Below are 13982 nucleotides of genomic sequence, written 5' to 3'. Positions count from 1 at the left end.
GCACGCCGGGCGAAATGCTTAGCGGTATTTCGTCTGCTGCTACGTTCTGAGTTCAAATTTCGCCGAGGTTGACTTTGCCTTTCATCCTTTCAGGGATCGATTAAATAAATACCAGTTACGCACTAGGGTTCATATAATCGACTTAATCCGTTCGTCTGTCCTAGTTTGTCCCCTCTGTGTTTAGCCCCTTGTGGGTATTAATGAAATAGGTATTTCGTTTGTCTTTACGTTCTGAGTTCAAATTCCGCCGAGGTCGACTTTGCCTTTCATCCTTTTGGGGTCGATAAATAAAGTACCAGTTACGCACACGGGTCGATGTAATCGACTTAATCCCTTTGTCCCCTCTATGTTTAGCCCCTTGTGGGCAATAAAGAAATATATAGTGAAAAGTTTTATCCAATGTTGTATATCGTCTGCACTGGATGGTACTCAGGATGACGTTGTATGGAAAGATGAAATAAATGAAAGCGAATCTTCTGATTTTTACTATGAATCTGACGATGACGGAGATTTACACTACAATGATGCTGACATGTTTACGGAGGAACAAATGGAACAGTTATTTGATGCTGAAAGTGACGTTGAATTTGAAAGATTTTAATAACTGTTTTTGCTTTTGCTTTTTTTGTAACTGATAGTGATAAATATGTAAAGGCAATTTACTTAATACTAGCAGTATCGCCCAGCGTTGCTCGGGTTTGTTTCAACCCTTTAGAATTGGAATTTTTGAAAAGTAAAGAATTTGCATTATGTAGCTTGTTATTCTCATTAAATGAGCATTTTTCTTGTTGAAATACACCGAAAAATGGAGACACAGCAGTCAAAACATCGTAAAAAATAGGGATTTTCATAGAAAAAAAAGCACCTTTTTGATGTAAATAATTTTTGGTGTTAGCATGGTCCGATTTGAATTTTTCCTTCAACGGAAGGAAGAACAAGCCTTCTTCTATCATACTCTCAATTCTGGTCAACTTGAGCCGCAAGGTCTCGGAGGAGATATTGTTAGTTGAAGGCGACCAAACCTGCCATACACAGACAACTTCAGCTTTATATATAGAGAGATTTATTTTTCACTGACGTTATTACTGTTATTTCTTTATTTTCTGCAAACAAAATGCACAAAAAAGCTACACGTTTGCATTATGTTACACATACAATAATAAATAAAGGACGTTACCGTATACATTTTTACAAACCAAGGAAGTTATATAGACCTCCTTGACTCAAGTTAGAGAAGGGGTGCATATTATATACAAGGTTTAGGTTTTTCAGAGGTACAGCCTCCTAAAAATCCCCTGCATATTATACTCAAGAGTGGACCATACTTGAGGATTTATGGCAAGTCCTAAGAAGATCATGGCTGGAATGTCTTTGATCATAGGTCTGCTCGACCAGAGTTGACCTGTGGCTAAACAATATCAACACCTTACACAATTCAAGAACGGGCATTAAACATGAAACCCCCTTCGAAAATTACAGCCTGTATTAAGAACAAGTTGACATAAAAATGCGGTTTTTATTAACCATTACATAAATATTAAACTGATAATAAAACTTGATAAATATATTTTTGCAATTATATTTGGATCGTAAATGCATGACACTATAAAGCTTACAATAAAATTTAAATGACGGTAGAGTCGGCCCCGGTTATGCTAACGCTTTCAATAAAAATTATATATAAACAAGATCTATTTTTAAAGTTTACAATTAAACGAAAGCTACGTTTAGAATACAATTAGAGCATTTAGATTTTATTTTTGTCACACAGCATACATAAAACGTAATTTTTACACAAGCATACATAAAACAAAATTTCTGCTGGGTACATTTACTTTTCTGAAAGGAAAAACAGAGCAAGTGCGACATTTTAAAACACTTAGATTCATTAAATGTGAACATATTTGAGATGTGTTAATAAGATTATAATTATCCAAATGTTAGAAATCAATAAATCAATAATTGATACCTTACCTTGTAGTATATAGTCCGGTTTCTTTCGCCCTGAGTTTAAATCCCGTAGGGTTAACTGTGCCTTTTTGTTCTTTTTTCTTTCTTTCTTTCTTTCTTTTTGGGGACGTTAAACTAAATCAACCGTGTACGACGTAACTACAGTTTAGTGCTCCCGCCAAATTTGTTTTCCTTATAATTTTTCTTGGTAATGTATATTTTTCAATGAAACTTTGCATGCATGCGTTTTCGAAGGTGTATTCTACAGTTAAATTTTATGATGGCATTCTTTCGATACGAGTACCGTTTATATCACGTGTATTTGTTTACATTTTAAGAACAAGATCGTCACTTTCCGTAAAATTTCTTTTGACAACGCTCCGGAGAAACTGTTTTCACCTCAATAGACGTCATTGATTGGTTGAAATAGCCGAAATGCAAGAAAATAAACAACAAATATCTTACAAACTACAGAATTTTCTCAAGAAAGCCAAGAGAAAAAGATGTTTTGTAAACACATTCTACCAGTATACAAGTTTAAAATTTTTTAGTTACAAAGAAATTATTTTAAAAATCTGCCGGTCAAAGCGAAAAGATCCCTTTTTTTTTTTTTAGAAAGAAAAGATGTCCATATTGAAAAAAAACTTCCGAGTTTAAGTTTATAGCCTATTACATTCGTTTTAGTCAGAGACAGCCTGACCATGTTCTGGGAGTGTAGTGGGTACGTAGTTACCCGTTTCTAATTCCAGAAGGAGACAGTGAGACAGTCCGTGGTCAGGTTCCAAATATTCTCAAAGACGCCAAGAAAGGAGATAGAAAATCCTGCTGAAACTATCGTGTAGCCTCTCAACTTGTTACTGTAGGAAAGATCTTTGCTGGAAAATTCTTGAACCGCTTCCAGATCATCGCAAAAAGAGTCCTTCCAGGCTCCCACAGTGGTTTCCGTGCATCCTGTGGACCCAAGGACATAATCCCTATACCTTGTTGCGATTACATTACAGATCAAAAGTATTCTGAATGATATTCTGCAATGCATGTAGTCCGCTTATCTCAGTCATTTTGTTATGCAAAGATCGCGAGTAAGTACTGAATAGTTTAAGTGGTATCAATTTCTTTTCTTTTTGAAAAGATCCAAAAAGGGATTTTAACCTATTGAGTTATAGGGCCTGCTTCTTTTTTCTTTTCCTTTCTTTCTTAATTGTTTTGTCTTTTTTTTTATGGAATTTTCTACACAAATGTAGGTTTATATGCTAATTAACGGAAAACACATTCATTTTTGAGAGAAAACAATAACATTAAAGTTATAAACATTTAAAGATTGAAATTTTCAGTAATTTTAGCCAAATAGAAGAGTCCACCATTATCAACATATCAGAAATTCCAATTGCCATGTGTTGGCCGTCTAATAGGAAGCGCCCTGGTTTATGTATGTATGTATGTATGTATGTATGTATGTATGTATGTATGTATGTATGTATGTATGTATGTATGTATGTATGTATGTGTATGTCAGGTTACTTTCGAGTGCTACTGGTAACATGTAACCCAGTACTACCTGTTGCATGGTCGGGTCGTCGGCGACTAAACCGGCAACCCCACCAAGCTCGCTTGGTGAGGAGGGTGTTTATTGGTCACCCTGCAGGATGAAAAACAAAACCCGTCAAAGGGCGGAGGAACTCTTGAGAGTCAACGACCATCCAATAAATGTCTTAAAGCTGTATCATGCACGGAGACATAGAAATAATCGGATTGAATACCCGATCGCGCAGTTAAACCATTGGGAGTGAAGGACTCCTAGCCTTTGTCAGGGCATCCTTCTAGGAGAAGGCAACTCAGGTAACTGGGATAACACCGACATAAAACCTGCGGCTCAGTGGTTACCGATGATGTTGACTTGTTCTTCTTTTCGGATAATGGCTGCTGTTGCTTAGTGAGTGGGACTGGCTCACTTAAAAAAATATCTTCTTGCACAGGCATTGCACGATAACAACATTGATTAAGCTTCGTGCAATGGCCATACTCGATAACGAGGGGGCAGCCACTATGTATGTATTTAGGTAGGTAGGTAGGTAGGTAGGTAGACAGACAGACCGACAGACAGACAGATAGATAGATAGATAGATAGATAGATAGATAGATAGATAGATAGATAGATAGATAGATAGATAGATAGATAGACAGACAGACAGACAGACAGACAGACAGACAGACAGACAGACACACAGATAGACACACAGATAGACACACTGATAGATAGATAAAGAATTTCATGAAAGAAAATATATGCAATTGGGGTTAGTGTTTAGGGTTAGGGATCTTTTAGGGGAAAGATCCAAAGTTAGCGTTTAAAACTTAGGTTTAGAGTTAAGATTTAATATTGAATTTAGGGTTTGCAACTACATCGCAAAATTTCAATGCAAACCTTAATTTGCTTTTGTTGTTCTTTTTTTTTTTCGCTTTGTTTTCATTTTATTTCATTAAATATTTTCACCTTAGTAACATTTTTATTTCGAACGCGAGAATTGTGATCCGTTTTGAAAAATATTGCAGTGCATCGCGTCACGTCGGTGTTGATTTCTTTTCTTTAATTTCATAACATTTCGTTACATTTTTTTGTTGTTAAAGGTTCTATAACGTTTGTATTTTTTTCATCAAATGTTTTCACCTTTAAAGGTTTCATAACCATTTTATTTTCTTTTATTAAATTCTTTTCGTAAATGATGAAAAAATAGAGTTCTTCATAAGATCGTCAACACATGGCAATTGCGATTTCCGACAACGAAGGCTTCTGATGAGCTAAACTTACTAAATTTCTATCTTAAAAGATTAGTGATTTTTCCTTATTAATTTTTCCAAAAAACAAATCATTATGATTTTCTTTAATTGGCACGAGTAGATAATTACAAAATCATCTGGCTCTGTAACCCAAATGAAAATGATCAAAAAGTTAATTCATTTAAAGAGAAAGAAACATTTCACCAATGTAATCGTTATTTACACCTTTGAAAACGTTTCTATGCATAATTCCTTTAGAAAAATATACATTACAATCGTCACAATATATAAACTTACTGGCAGTATCGCCCAGCGTTGCTCCAGTTTATTTCGACCCTTTAGAATTGGAATTTTTGAAAAGTAAAAAATATGCATTATGTAGCTTGTTATTCTCTTTAAGTGAACATTTTTCTGGTTGAAATACACCGAAAAATGGCGACACAGCAGTCAAAACATCGTAAAAAATAGGGATTTTCATAGAAAAAAAAGCATGTTTTTGATGTAAATAATTTTTGGTATTAACATGGTCCGATTTGATTTTTTTCTTCTACGGAAGGAAGAGCAAGCCTTCTTCTATCATACTCTCAATTTTGGTCAACTTGCGCCGCAGGGTCTCGGAGGAGATAGTGTTAGTTGAAGGCTACCAAACCTGCCACACACAGACAACTTTAGCTTTATATAGAGAGAGATTGGGCAATATTTACTGTCAGTGTGAAATTAGCTGGGAAAATAAGTCGCGGCTTCGTTAGCGCCGACAAGATCGGTGATTCTGAACAAATGTCGTTACACATAAGACAGAAAGTTCATGTATATTTCCTTTATGAGGATTCCCGGACAGTTTTTTTTTTTATTTAAACATGCATTTTAGTAGTAAAGATTTAATTAAAGTGAGGCCAATTCAAAAGATCTGAAAATCTTATTTCAATTAGTCTTTTTAAGCTTTGTTGTATAGCGTTTTCAATGTTTCTAGAAGAAAAAATTGTGATTATAAAACCTATTCTTAAACGGTCCTGCCCGTAACACTTCAGGTTCACTTTCTCATTTTCTCTCTGCAAGATATCGCGTAAATTCGAGCTTGGAGAATCATGAGATGTAACAGGTTTTAAATATTTACAATATACCATGTGTTCCAACAGCGCTCCGATGACTGCATGGGGATTCGATCGTCTAACATATAACGAACGATATATATCCGTAATATATATGCATTTGTGCACAAGGCCGGAGTAGAGCCAACTGTTACCCTGTGCGTTCTCCATATGTCCATTCTTAGACAAGAAAAGTATATACAAGTTTATAACATAGTAAACCTAAATCTGACACTGAAAAAAGCTATAATACCCCAACCTTCCGTTGATGTCCTAGATACGTGATTATATTGTGAAATGGTTAATCTGGGTCTATTTGTATACACATACATATTCAAATATATACGAGTTTAAAATTGACCTAAGAAAGGAAAAAACTATATACACTGCTTTAAGACAATGCATTGGTGTTACTCCATCGGATTTATGGGTGATACTAAACCCGTACTCTTGTATGCAAACTGATTCTCCTACCTGTGTTAGGACTGTATCATAAGAATACATAGAATATGCGTTTATTTAGTGCATGATGATAAAATAGGGAAGCAGGCTTCGATTCACTATAGTTGTTCCGATGCTTACTGAATCTTTCATCTATACTACGAAATGATCCTCCTATATATGTTTCAGAGAGGTCTGTACGTGAAACTTCTTATTACTTTATACAATATACTATATTCTTGACATTGAATATTCAGTGTAGACTATGGGTGCCTAAGAAATGCAGTGAGATCACAGGAAAGACTGGCAGAGAAAGACTTTGTTTATAGTAGATGCACAATAACAGTTAGTTTTAAGAGCATCCATGATATAAATTCATGCAAATGCTCTGAAGGCTCCCGGTAGCTAGTGGAAATTTTTCAGAGAGCGTTTGCCCTTATTGGCAATACAGAGGTTATCTCTTTGGTCGAATGACAGATTGTATTCTATTGGTGTACGAAATATAGCGTTTTATAATAGCGAAACCTGAACAGATACTGAATGCGAAGAATGTGCAAAAGCTGGAAAGAAATGAGACGATCATTATCCCAGTAGCATAGTTGGGAACGGGGAAGATAAAGGTTGTATTGAAATAAAAGACTGTATTGAAAATAATGTCGAGACATTAGTCTTAGTTTTCAATTTAGAGTAACCTTAACAACGGCATATATCAAGGACATGCTGTGAATATTTGTACTGAGTAGACAGTCAGGTAATTTTTGTATTATAAATTGACAATAGAAACATATTCGCTATCTATAAAAAAATGTTTATATAATATTTTTAAAGTAATTTACTGTCGTGTAGAGCTGAAGTCTTTCAATGATATTTGGCTTTCATAATGCGCAACAGTTCTCTCGTGTTTACTTAAAGCAGACAAATTAAAGTAAATATTTTTCTATGGTGGCACAGACAAAGCAATAAATAATCTTTTGTTCTATATGCATAAGGCTTAAAATTTTGATGGTGGGGGTCTAGTCAACTGATACTTATTTTATCGATCCGAAAGTATAAAAGGTAAAGTCAACCTTGACGGAATTTGAGCTTAGAACGTAAAGATGGACGATATATCATTAAGTATTTTGCCAAGCGTGCTTACGATTCTGCAAACTCGCCGCCTTAGAAAGCAGAATAAATAATAAGCACGAAAAATATTTGGTTAAAAAGCAATATGGTGAAAAAAAATTCGAAGGCTGCCCGTAAGACACCAACACAGATTTTCTGAGAATATGACAGACGTGCTGTCGACCCTACTGCCATCTCTACTGCTCCGCCACTGCATTCTTTACTTGATGCGAAATATTTGTGTACATCAACGACGGTGAAGAAACGAGCTGACAGAAAACTAGGTATGAAAAGAATCAGATGGAGCAGCGTTATGAGAGAAGACTGCGCTGACATGGACGTGTGATATGTACATATGAGGGACGTATTAGGGAAAAGGAGTACCAAACGATCAATGTGGAAGAAACCTGCCGGAGAGTCATTTTAATCTGCTAACTCGCGGTTTACTCTTCCCTGCTACAAACTACACCTCACGTGATCATGTAAAAGACCAGACTATAAGATGCTGTTATGCATCGCTGATCACAATGCACTTTGCACTGTTTTAACTTTCGAATGATGGCACCCCGCTGCCCGGGCGAGCAGGTCAACATTCCTCCTTGATCGGAAAGGCTGCTCCATCGCAGTATCAACTGGAGCAACTTGAAATGAAGCGTTTTGCGCAATAACACAATGCACCGCTCGGTCTGGAAGTCGAACCTACTATCTTGCAATTATGGTGTACAACACCCTAACCACTAGGCCACGCGTCTTCACACATATCATTTATATCATAAGGTTTTTGTTTTCATATATGACATATAAACATGTACGTCTTTTAGAACATAGAACATAGAACATTTTATAAGGTTTTGCTGGCAAATGTTTTAATTAACATAAACATTTATTTACATGAAAGAAAATTACCGGAAAACTTTCGTCTAATTCTTCTAAGTCTTTCTGTTAGAACTGTATTGAAACCATTTGTAGGTATTTTTTTATTTATATAGCATATTTAATTGCTTTGCATTCTACTTCTTACATGGGTTGTATTTAACCCATTCGCAGTTCTTCCACATATAAAAGCCAATGATCTACTACCATCCGGTATCGAATTTCTTGCAATTCCTTCACAGTCAGCTTTTGCTACCAAAAGAGAACCTCTTTGTTGTCATTTTATCCATCAAGGATTGGCTTAGATTCGATTTACAAACCTTTAGATCCATTTGCATTGGATCTCGGCATTTTCGCCAACAAAACGTTGCTACAAAATTATAAACTTCTTGAACGTATCGTGTCTCTTCCTTACTCTAATACCTCTACTGCCATCTTAATCAGCACTAATTAGATTACCTGAGTAACAGAAACTACTAACCTCACCTGTGCACTTATCATCCGCAATCTTAGTTCTCTACCGGCTTGCCAGATATCACACTGCGTCCGTGTCAGCTTGCCAAGTGTCTGCTAACGTTGAGTATACAGCACGGAGTTCCCACCTACTCTCTTCCAACATTATACAACGATACTTCGCAGAGAGTAATAGTACGAGCAAGCTGCGCTGAGGAAACATTTATAGAATTAATTTACTTCTGGCTTATCTGAAAAAAGGCAAAGGAAGAGACGCCTAGAAAAAACGGCAACGCATTGAGTTATACATGCGGTTTGTGAAATGTGACTGTTGGAGTATCGGCAGAGGAAAATGTCGCCTTTTCAGTTGATAAATTAATATCCCAACGCTACATGTATTGCGTATTTGCGATGTTTCGTACGTTTGAAGCAGTCCATTGCAAAGAAATATATAAATCTTTCTACATATAAAGCTGAAGTTGTCTGTATATGGCAGGTTTATAGCCTTCAGCTAACACTATCTCCTCCGAGACCCTGCGGCGCAAGTTGACTAAAATTGAGAGTATGATAGAAGAAGGCTTGCTCTTCCTTCCGTAAAAGAAAAAAAATTCAAATCGGACCATGTTAGCACCCAAAATTATTTACATCAAAAAGGTGCTTTTTTTCTATGAAAATCCCTACTTTTTACGATGTTTTGACTGCTGTGTCGCCGTTTTTCTGTGTATTTCAGCCAGAAAAATGTTCACTTAAAGAGAATAACAAGCTAAATAATGCAAAATTTTTACTTTTCAAAAATTCCAATTCTAAAGGGTCGAAACAAACCCGAGCAACGCCGGGCGATACTGCTAGTAAACAATAATAAATACATAACATATGATAGATGATGTAATAGAAATAATGTAAGCCAGAACAGATGATATCAGAAGCATTACATTATATACTTGCTCACTCACTCGTCGAGCAGAATGGCACAGTGGAAAAGCGTGCTGTGCTCATAGCTCAGAGGTCCGTAGATCGAAACTAATATTTTTGATATTTATACATTGTAATTGAGGAAAACCTGGTGTTGTTTGACCAGAGGCGAGGATGTATGCTCTTTGATAGCTTTCAATCCTCTGCGGTTATTCATTGCTTACTTGTGGTAAGAGGCGAGATGCGTGTGCTCTGGTGGCCTTCGAACCTCTGCGACTGCCCCTTGCGGGCTTTGCGTTAATACTTAGAAAAGCGCGTGAAAAGGTCATAGAATATTCGACTAAGTTCTATATGGCGTGATATCACTGCAAGCTGATTGGCTAATAATCAGGGCGAGTATCCTGACTTGTAAGTGGACTTGACCCAACGGCCAAGGTTGTCAGGTTTCGATTCTTAGTCTCACTACACAAGGTGAAAGGGTCACCAAAACCCAAGTAGCATATTGAACAGAGACAATAACGGGACTTTTCGCTTAGAGTATAGGATTTTATGCCTTGTTATTAACTAGCAATACGAACCCCTTGGCTTTTTAAGAATAGAATATTTGACAAAGCATCGGCAGTTGTAAGTTACTGAAAACAACCAGTCTTGAAGTCACATGTTATTCCCGCACAGAACTATGGTAAACAATAGTGGGCTCAAAACAGCGCCTTGGTAGACTGTACAATTCTTGACTTTAAATACATTGCTAAACCTAACCTTATTTATAGTAACCTCTATCGTATTAAAGGCTTTCGCTAGCTATTCGCTTACACCTAGTTCGTTTAGTACTCTCAAGTGTGAAGGTGTGCGGCCTAGTGGTTATGATGTTGGTTCACGATAATAAGATCGCGGGTTCGATTCTGGGCCGAGTGTTATGTTTTTGAGTAAGACGCTTCAGTTTAGGTTGCTCCAGTCTGCACAGCTGAAAATTAATGGCAGCTGCTGTAACTGGTGGTAGTGTATGGCTGAGTAAACTTTCGAGAGCCTCACGTCCCGTCCAGTAGAGATCTTGAACTTTCAGTCGCTTATAAACTTCGAAAACCGGGATAAGCCCCGGCTAAATGACCCTGTAGGGTTGAGGCAAACAGACTACAAAAAAAGAGAGCATTCGTGTAACTAGAATGTGGGCAGCCCTTGAATTTGCTGCTGCTTCTTATACAAGCTTATACAGCTGATGCAACAGTGTCATCCAGAGCGGAGTGACCCCATCGCCCCGTCCAAGATCCTCTACAGTGGGAGACCTGGTCAAAAGCGTGTGTATGTCCGCTGGTATGCGTATGTGTGTGTGTGTGTATGTATGTGTATGTACGAGAGTTGATATTGTTTAAACCCATATCAGCTTTGCCCCATATGACTTAAAATCAAATATTTTCAAGCATGACAGTTCCAACTGTTACTCTGGTAGAATGTATTTCTCATTTCGTTTCTCAAATTTTCTCGAGGACGGAGCGAAGCGGACGACCGACGTGATCCGAAAGCACAAATTCCGCTGGGCCGGACATATCGCAAGGTTCACAAGCAATAGGTAGACTTGTACAGTCACTGAGTGGCATCGAAAAGATCCAAAAAAGTCACTTGGAAGGCCTTCACGACGATGGGAAGACAGTTTAGTAAAGTGGCTTGGGTTAAGATGAAAAAAATGGTACAATCAAGACAGAATTGGAAGCGCATTATGACCAGCAGTGTATAAGGGCATCTGATGGTCTAAGCCATCTGATGTGGCGTACCGGCAGCTTTTTTTCCCCAATGTGCCACGGACCGGTAATATTTCTTAGTAATATTAATTTATACCGAAACAATATATATAATGAACATAATAAAAGTTGACAACTGCTTTTTTATCGTATATTTATTTTGTAAATATTATTGGGTTGTACGGAAAGTTCGTGCCGATTTTTAAAGGAAAGAAAAAGGTCAATAAATACTTGCCATTACATTTTTAATCGACCAAATATGAACCATTTTGCTACACAATGCGTCTCCATCTTTCCTTCAACTTGAAAATACCCTCTTCCCAGAATTGAGGTGGTTTCATGGCAAATAATTCATCAAGCTATCTTTTTACGTCATCCAAGGAATTGAAATTTTTACCATTAAGACTATTCTGCAGAGACCTGAATAAGGGAAAATCCGAAGGAGCAATATCTGGTGAATATGGAGGGCGGGGTAACATATCCCAGCCGAGCTGCGGCAATTTTTGTCTGGTTCCCAAAGAAACGTGCGGTCTTGCATTATCATGTTGGAAATTATGTGATATTATTATAATGTGATATTATGATAATGTATTTAGGACTTACGGAAATGTACTTGCATAGTAAGTGATCTGATCTGAGATTGTGTGCTTGAACGAAAACAATTACAGCGTGGAAGGTGTTTATAAGCCATTTAAGAAACACACAAAAACCGCTAAATTCACTTCAACATTTAAATTTAATTTGTCAAAATATTTTCGTCACTTTGAGACCGCGACCTGGTCACTGACAAAACTTCGTGCTGCATCTCTTTAGGACTATGTTATCTGATGTATCGTCCTTCCTTGTTTTAAAAACGATGGGCTGAGATTTTAAGGAAATTTGGTTGTTATTTCTAACAGATCGCGGGAACATGCATAAGATTCATTGAGTCAAAAACAGCTGTAGCCAATGCAAAGCAAGGACAGCTCTCTTTGTAAGCTGAGACTATGTAATCTTCCTGTTAACAGCTTATTCACGTACACCTCTAATGTTATTGACGAAAAGGCATACTGGCTGCCATCTCCTAAACAAGGAAGTTAGCGTGGCTGGTTGTCCATCGACTGGCATGTTGGATCATGAACTGCAGAGCAATGATTTATATCAATTAGATTAGTCGTGCTTTAAATAAATAAGGGAAAAGATTGCAAGACGCAAAGAAAATTTTAGGAAATATAAATAAGTAAATGAGTGGAAACTTTACCGGTGAGTGTGTTAAATAATAAGGCACTAAAAGAGAATGACTCCCTCCAGACACAACAATATATATATATATATATATATATATATATATATATATATATATATATATATATATATTATATATATATATATATATATATATATATATATATAACGGGAAGGTTTACGAAAATAAACAAAAGACGAAGGCAGGTGGAGTACAAACAAACAAATGTATTAGTATGGCGCTCAGGAATAGAAATAGAACAAGTCCTTTACGTTTCGAGCCTACGCTCTTCGACAGAAAGATACACAGAAAAAAAACAAGGAGAGAAAAAAAAATGCGTGTAGGAGCTAACGATCTAACATGGCGTTCTACTCTTTTACTCTTTTACTGAACCGCTAAGTTACTGGGACGTAAACACACCAGCATCTGTTGTCAAGCGATGTTGGTGGGACAAAACACAGACACACAAACACACATACACACACACACACATACATACATACATACATACATACATACATACATACATACATACATACATACATACATACATACATACATACATACATATATACATACATACTTACATACATACATACATACATATATATATATATATATATTATATATATATATATATATATATATATATATATATATATAATATATATATATATATATATATATATATATATATATATATATACATATATATATATATAAGGTAGGTAAATAAATTCAGAGTGAATACTTGATAAATGTAAGCACATGTATATGCCAGCTAGTAGCAAAGGTGAGAGGATATATGTATCAAATGAAATAAAATGAAAAACAGGACACAAAGGATGTCGCAGGACATATGTTTCGAGCTTTATAGAACAACTTATTCTTACATCAATGCATAATCGACATAACAGATAGTTCAAAAGCCCTCTTCAGCCGCATGCAATTGCTACACCAAAGACTTGTATCACATTATGAAAGGTTTGAGAAAAAACATTTGGTATTGTTTATAATGGTAGGTAAACCGAGTATCACTGGGAAAGAATGTTTGTAAATTTTCATAATCAGATAGGCGTACATGTTATTATTAGACTCCCAAAAATTGTGATACAAGTCTTCGGTGTAGCAATTGCAAGCCGCTGAAAAGGGCTTTCGAACTATCTGTTATGTCGATTATGCATCGATGTAAGAATGAGTCGTACTATAAAGCTCGAAACATATGTACCGCAACATCCTTGTATCCTGTTTTTCATTTTATTTCATTTGATACACACACACACACACACACACACACACACCACACACACATATATATATATATCCGACGGGCTTGTTTCAGTTTCCGCCTACCAAATCCACTCACAAGAGTTTGGTCGGTCCGAAGCTATAGTAGAAGACACTTGCCCAAGGTGCCACGCAGTG

The sequence above is a fragment of the Octopus sinensis genome, linkage group LG4 (assembly GCF_006345805.1).
Source record: "Octopus sinensis linkage group LG4, ASM634580v1, whole genome shotgun sequence".
NCBI lineage: Eukaryota > Metazoa > Mollusca > Cephalopoda > Octopoda > Octopodidae > Octopus > Octopus sinensis.
This window is presented reverse-complemented; position numbering follows the sequence as displayed.